This window comes from Neovison vison, chromosome 12 (assembly GCF_020171115.1).
Source record: "Neovison vison isolate M4711 chromosome 12, ASM_NN_V1, whole genome shotgun sequence".
Lineage (NCBI taxonomy): Eukaryota > Metazoa > Chordata > Mammalia > Carnivora > Mustelidae > Neogale > Neogale vison.
The window spans coordinates 48,662,514-48,670,611 of record NC_058102.1 but is presented as its reverse complement, the minus strand read 5'-3'; positions in this window follow the sequence as shown (position 1 = coordinate 48,670,611).

Here is an 8,098-nt window from a genome sequence, read left to right as displayed (position 1 = left end):
TGAAAAAATAAAATAAAATTTTTAAAAAACTTGAGATGATTGATTTGGGAAAAAAAAAGAAAAGAAAAAGAAAGAAAGGAAAAGAAAACTGAACCATTAGATCCACACCTGAGATACACCGTGGATTAAACAAGTTTTCTATGGGGTAACCTAAAACCTTAACACCAATTGCAGTCAGAGAGGGAAATAAAGAGTTCCAAAGCCCAACTTTATGTATGTATGTATGTATGTATGTATATGTATTATTTATTTGTATGTATTATTTTTTAATACACAGTTAACATTTAATCTTGTTAATTTACATATGCACATGCTAATGATTGGTATATCCATGATATCAAGAGTTTATTTCTGTCATATTATAGACATGTTCATATTATCAGGACTACATGATTTCTTTGCTTTCTCCTCAAATTTTTCAAATCTAAACTAACTCACCCTAATTTTCCATCGTGGCCAGTCTCCTGTAAGTTTTTTAATGATAAACCAGGAGCCTTTTTTGTGTGCCTTTTCACAGTGATCCTGTGTAGTGGCCACACACACAAGCATAAATATCCCTGGTGGTCTCCCACTTTGGAAACAGATCTCTCATAAGCAAACCCAGCATTTACAGTAACTGCTACCACACAGCTACCAAAGCAACTTTTAAGTGACTTCTCCTCTTTGCTGGTTCCATCTATCTGTCAAGCTTGAAATGGTATGTTGGAGTGCTCCAGGGTTCAGAGCTCTGACCTCTTTCTTATCGATTTATTTATCTACCTGGGTGAGCTCATTTAGCCCCAGGGCTTTTAAGATCCCAAACTTATAACTCCAGCCCTAACCTCTCCTGTGAACACATCACACTCATATCTAGATGACTACTTAAAGTCCTTGCTTAGAAGCATCTCAGACTTCAAATACACAAAATAGAACTTCAAATCCTCTGCCACCATATGCAAACATGCACACACACATAACACACACACACACACACACACACACGCCTCCCACACTATTCCTCAGCTCAATAAAAGGCAACTCTATTCATCCAATCCTTACAATTTCTCAAGCCAAAAACCTTGGAGTCACCATTGACTCTTCTCTTTCTCTCATATCCAGTCCATCCCAGGATCAAATAATATTTTGCACTTAACTCCACCATTGCCCTAAGCCACCACCCAAGCCACCATCATCTCTCACCTGGATTATTATAAGATCTGTCTAACTGGTCTCCTTGCCACCACCATTCCTTTCCCACAGTGTATTCTCCACAGACCAGTCAGAGTGAGTTTCTTAAAATGTTAAGTCTGATCAGGCCAGTTCCTTGTTCTTAATTCTCCCATGGCTTCCTCCCCTTCCCTTTGGCAGAAGAAAACCAAGTTCTTCACCAGAACTTACAAGACTGTACATGATCTGCCCTTCCTTAACCTTGAAACTCTGACCTAATCTCTAACCTCATCTCCCCAGTCCCATCTACTCTGACGTACTTCCAACTCTACTGCCACACCTCACATGTGGTGAGTAGCTTCCCCATGATGGTTGCACTCACTGTTCTCTCTGCCTGGAATGTTCTTCTCTGAGATAACCTTTGCTTCAAGTTTCTGCTCAGATCTCACTTTATCACAGACGTCCCTGACCATTGTAGACAGAGAAGCAAACCCCCCACCCAGTCTTTCTCTATTTCTCTCACCCAACTTTATTTTTCTACATAGCACTTACTGCCTCACTGAAGACAGGGAAGCCAGTTAGACAGTTATTGTAATAATCTCTGACATATTGTACATATTTGTATCTGTTGACTATCTCTCCACACTACTCAATATACTCCATAGAAACAGGAACTTGGGGTTTGGTTTTGTTTTGTTTTTAAAGATTTTATTTGTTTACTTGACAGAGAGATAGAGAGCACAAGTAAGCAGAGCAGCAGGCAGAGAGAGAGAGAGAGAGGGAGAGAAGCAGGCTCGCTGCTGAGCAGGGAGCCCGATGCGGGGCTTGATCCCAGGATTTCGGAATCATGACCTGAGCTGAAGGCAGCTGCTTAACCAACTAATCCACTCAGGTGCCCCAGGAACTTGGGGTGTTTTATACTCTACCCTACCTGCAGCAACTAGAGCAGAGATTGGCACAGGGTTGGTGTTTTTCAATACTTGTTGAATAAATAAAGGAAAAAAAATTAGAGACCTCAAGACAGAGGTCTTGAGACACCATGTTCCCTGATGGCTGGCCACATGGTTTCTGGCTATAGCTGAGAGATGTTCCACTGGAATTGCCCTACTTCAGCCCATACAGCTAATGATAACCTGGGTATTGTGGCCAACATTGGCAGTACATCTGGAAACGTTATTCTGCTCTGGTGCCAAACCCTGAAGGGCCCGCACCTGCAATATTACATGCAACTTTAGCTATTATAGCTCAAGAAACATCCAAATAAAAGCAAGTACAAAGATCCAGGAAATGGAGAGGACTGCCAGAATAAGGTGGACATTTCAGTCTGTGTGATGAAAGAAGAGGAAATATGATCAAATTTTTAAAAAATCACAATGTTGTGGATGCCTGGGTGGCACAGTCAGTTGAGCATCTGACTCTTGATTTCAACTCAGGTCTAATCCCAGGGTCATGGGATCAAGTCCCAAGTCAGGCTCCACACTCAGTGAGGAGTCTCCTTGAGTTTCTCTCTCCTTCGCCCTCTGCCCCTCCCCACCCCCCATGATCTCACTCTCTCTGTATCTCTCTAAGATAAATTTTAAAATCTTTAAAAATATATCAAAATGTTGTAATCAAGCCCAAGGTGGACTTGCATACGAAATCAAAGATACAAAAGAAACAAAGGAGGAAACTCCTTAAAACTTGGAAGGTACTATGATGTGATGGAAATTTCATGTGGGCAATGAGATAGGGACACTTGAGTTTAAACTTAAGGTCTAGCTGCATGATCTTGGATATGAACTACTATGAACTAGAATTTGTATATACAATTAAGATAATGGTAGCTGTGCCGTAAGTATCACTATGAAGAGAATGCACAAAGAAAACACAAAGCAAATGCTTATTCCCTTCCTGTGATGAAGAAAATATTAGGATAAATGAAAGGAAGTCCTAAAGCAGAGGGCAAACTTAGGTAAGATTTATTATAGGATGAGAAGAATTAGGTAAATGAATAAAGGAAATATACATTATCTTATATTCATTCTGCATTAAACTATTCTCACTGACTTAATCTCCTTTAACCTCATAAGCTATCTTATGAAGTAAGAAAGGTAAAGATCATTAAACCCATTTTACAGATGAGGAAACTGAGGATAGTTTTTTTTAAACCTTTTTAACACAAGTTCAGTGATCCTCCCACCACTTCACAGGCCCTCTTTATAGAATTTAAATCACTTCTCAGAAAAGCTTAGTCACTTAGGAGAGACTCACTATGGGTGACTAATGAAAACAAAGATATCTGAGGGTTTAGTTTATAAGTGGAGTCAAGAACTACCAAATGCTTTCCCAGCACACCTCACAGGCCTGTTATAAAAACATCTAGCTGGCTGGGGCCTGGATCTAATCCTCCAGAGCAAGTTTCTCAGTCTACTGTTTGCTGTCCTTAACTGGAGTGTAGTCCATCCGTGAGACCTGCCCATGGACATTTTCTTGCTGCCTCTGTTTTTGGAGGGCATGTTGTTGTGCATTCCCAAGGGTGGAGGGCAGACTTGGGAGGCCTGGGTCTTCAGTCACAATAATCCCAGTTACCAGAAACAGCTAAACCAAATTTATAACATATGTTTCCACAGCCTCAAATACCCACCATTTGTCCCATGACCTTCTGTCTTTAAACAAATGCCAAACAAGGAGATTCAATTATTCAGTCAGTCTAATAAGGAATCAGTTTATGCTGAAACTCAGTGCTATGTTTATGTAATTTTACACTGTGGGTCACACTGAAAACTTTATGCCAGCTTATAGCTACAGTCCAGAAAGACTCCTACCTTTCTGTATGTTAAATTAGTTTCCAGGCAGAACTGATCCTCAAAGGAGAAAGAGCCAATCATACCACATCAGTTTTTGGAATGAAAAACAACAGAGAAGTAGCATCCATTTATCGATGCAACAAATACTTACTGTGCTCTTTTGAAGGGGCAAGCACCATACAAGGTATTGGGACTATGAAATGGATAAGAAACAGTCCTTGGTCTCAGGTTCAGGGTTTTGTGGGCAGACAGACACTGAACAGTCTGAATCATTTACAACATAATGTAGTAAATATTATGATGAAAAAATGTATAAGGTGCAGTGGGAGCTTATGCTATGTCATTACTGAATGTTTCCAGGAGATAATCACCTCAGTAATTAGGATGACCAACTTACCCCAGGTAAGCCTGGGATTTTAAGGGTTTTTTACCACTGATAGTCCCGTGTCCTAGGCAAAATGGGATGGTTGGTTACCCTACCTGTGATCCTAAACCAAAGAAAAAAAATTAATTTTACTCTCCTTGAAAAAGACCAGGCTTATTCCCAGGGGCACAAGGGATCAGAATGACCTCATCAGTCTGAGGACTCAGTAGCTGATGAAAAAATTGATGTCTCCCATGGCTCTTACCAGAGACAAATGAAAATCAGCCTGACGTGTTCGTAGAGCTCCTGCCTGGTTTCCCTGGCCCTTGGCTAGAGTCATTTGTTTAACCTATATGAACAGTCGTCTGTTCATCTATAGAACTGCAGTAGATATGGTCTTAGTCAGGATAAGCCAGATTCTGCTGCTAAATCTAAGTGACTTAAAATCCCAAAGTTTATTTGCATTGCAGATCAGCTGGGAGTATACTGCTCATCTATCTTCTCACTCCAGAAGCCAGCTGAAATGGGACAGCCACCATCTCAACCATTGTCCATCCCCAGGTCAAAGGGAAAGAGAAACATTCTTCCTGCCTCAGAAAACATTTTCCCACCTTCCACCAGCCATCTCTAAGTGAAGGCTTTTGGTTGATTTTAGGCTTTTGTCGTTGTTGTTACAACAGCTTACCCTGACCTATTCTGACCAATGGGGATACCCACTGGTGCAGCCATGACCCCCAGAGGAAGTAAGAGTAGAGAAGAGGATTTGGTACCCTTGAATGCGGTCTCCTCAGGATTACTCATCTGAGCTATCCTGCTTAAAAACCAAAGCTAGTGCTGAGGTTAAGGGTAGGGTTAGGGCGCTGCTAAAGATCAGCATTCCTGGTTTGACCTTTATACAAACTTCTAAGTTTCTCACAGAGAACACTTTTTCCACAGCCAGAGCCTGCAGCCGTGGTCCCACCCAGCCATTCTTCTGACAAATAACGAGCAGCTGGTCACAAGGCCAGAGAGTATGGTTGGCACAGCAATTCCCCTCCCTGCTACTGAAAACAGAACTGCGCTGCAACATTCTTGTGTTTTAAAATGGGCCTTTTAAAGCCACTGGCTCATTTGGAACATATTTCTCATGAGTTTGATGACATTTTAACTCTATGCCCCTCCGTTTGCGTTTCATGGCAAGTTTCCTGTTCGTGCTAAAGATAGTCATAAACAAACTCTGTGGTCTGTATCTCAAAAAGGGAAACATATGTAAAGTCCAGTTACCATCGCTTTTCTCCGAGAATGGAAAGGCTCTGCTTCCTAGAGGGTGACATCCATTGGCAGATTGCCCTTTGACCGGCAGTAAATGGCACGTCTGAACTCAGGGCCTCTCCTTTTTAGAAATCGTTCAAAAGAATCAGGTGATTCATTGCAAAAAAGGGCTCTTCCTCTAGGAATCATTCAGCAAGGAGTTTCAACGTGACTGAACTTTTATATAACTGAAGTAATCCATGATGTTCTGATGAGCATGGGCATAATGTACCGCCTATGTAACTGGGACATCAAGAAGTTCTGACCTTTTAGTTAAGTAAAATGAAATGATTCTCTTAGTCTGATGGTTGAATGGGTCCTTTTTAAAAAGAAATTCATAAAAGTTTAATTCCATTTAGGTGAGTCCCATCATGATCTTGCTTGGAAATGAGTTATCCTACAGCATGAGTTTTATAGTGACTGATTTCCACTTCTGTTCAACATAGCAATTACTTAGCTGTGTTCTTATGTGTGAAAGCACATTCTCTAGAGTTCAGTTTATTTGGCTTCACTCCTGATGACGCTGGGAATAAAATTTCAGCATAATCTCCCGAGGATCCATGGACAGGAAATTATCCAATGACGAAACTCCAGTGAGACAGCAAAAGACCAGCTAGCAACTGAAGTTGAAGATGTTGGATGGCAGGAGCCTGGAAACAAGCATAAAGGGAATGGATCCTGGGAATAGAGGGAGAATCTCCCAGGCAACACTCAGCACAGGAAATAATTACCTTTCTTACCAAAGTCCCCAGAGGTCCATCCTTTGTTCACGGTAGACTCACAGACAGTGGGAATTCTCAAGGAGACGTGTTTTGGATAGTATTCTCAACATGCACCCTGGATACAGTGTGAGAGACTGCAGCTCACATGACCTGCATTGCACAAATACGTGCAGCCCTGAGCAGGAACAGATAAGGAATTAACATTTCCCAACATGGGAGCCTCAGATCCCTAAGTTTCCATTAAGGGACTTAGGGGAATCAGAAACTACACAAAAGATTCAGCCAAAGCCTCCTTCACTTACTTGTTGATTCCTTCACTGAATGTGTATTATGTCCAAGTTGCTCTGCTAGGTTCTGGGAATAATCAGCAAATGACTTTCAAAATGATGTAATTAAAATGTGGCAAGTATCAGATGTTAGGAGAGCATATAACAGGGAACATTACCTGGTCTGAAGTTCAAGAAAGGCTGCTCTGAGGACATGTTGTAAAATCTGAGAGCCCCTAAAGGATGAGTTTTAGGTAACTAGTCAAAGAGGTGGGGCCAGAACATTATAGACAGAAGGGGAAATGCAAAGACCCTCAGGTAGAGAGGAGAGTGGCATTCTCAAAGGACTGAGAGACAGCCAGGTGGCTGGAGCACAGATGCCAAGCAGGTGGGGAGACAGCAAAGCTCTGAAGGCTGTCAAGGGTTTGGGGTCTGAACTGGGAGGTGGGATATGGTGGACCATTAAATTTTAAGAGTAACGTAAGTTGTATTGCTTGTAAACACATAATAAACAAATTGCAAAATACCAAATGATGTGGAAAACTCCTTGAAACTTTCCTCTTACCATCTACCCTCGACCCCAACTCATAGTGGTTAAGAGTAACCACAATGAACAATTTTGTGTGTAAAATTGTAAAATTAAGTATTTTAAATAAAATTTAAAAAAAAAGTATTTTAAAGGGAGGGTTGCTTTGCATTGTGCTTATATAAATTAAATTATACTATGCCTATTGTTGTGCAATTTCTCATTTAATCATATGACTTAACCATCTTTCCATACTTTCTGTATATCTACCTCAAGACCTTTTATTTCAAGACCTTTTTCAAGATTCCAGGTAGGATTGCCAAAGGCTTCCAGGAATATGGAATTCTAAGCCAGCACCAAAGCCTCTGTCTCCCACTCTAAACAATAGAAATCCTCAACCAACTCTGATCAAAATAATGTTTTAAGTACATAACTCAGCTCAAAAGAGGGAGAGGAAACCCCACAAGTGTCACAAACATGGAGGGAAAGCAAAGCCAGAATGGGGAATGGGGTTCTCAGTCTCCATTAGAGGCATAGGTGTCTAAGGCCTGTGGTTCCCATTCAGGCAGGGGTAGAAGATGAGTACTCAGTTGTGCAGGGGACTTGAGTAAGAACTGAGTGAACAAGACAGAAAGACTTGCTCTACCAGGTATCAAGACTTAACATTAAGACAGTACAATATTGGCATGATTTCCAGGTGAATTATAGATCTAAGTGTGAAAGAGAAACAATAAAACCTCTAGGATTTAACACAAAAAGAGTATCTTTGTGACCTCGAGGCAGGAAAAAAGGAAGAAAAGAGCAGAAGAAAAATAAAGGGAAAAAGGGAGATAGGATGAGAGAGAGCAAGAGAGACAAATATATGGGGTCATATGCAGCAAAAGCAAAGGCAAAACACTTCTGCTGGGACACATCCACAGCTCAGAAGACACATGACTCCAAAAACAGAAAGTTAAAAAAAAAAACAAAAAACCAATACCTGTAAAGCTCTCAGTAAA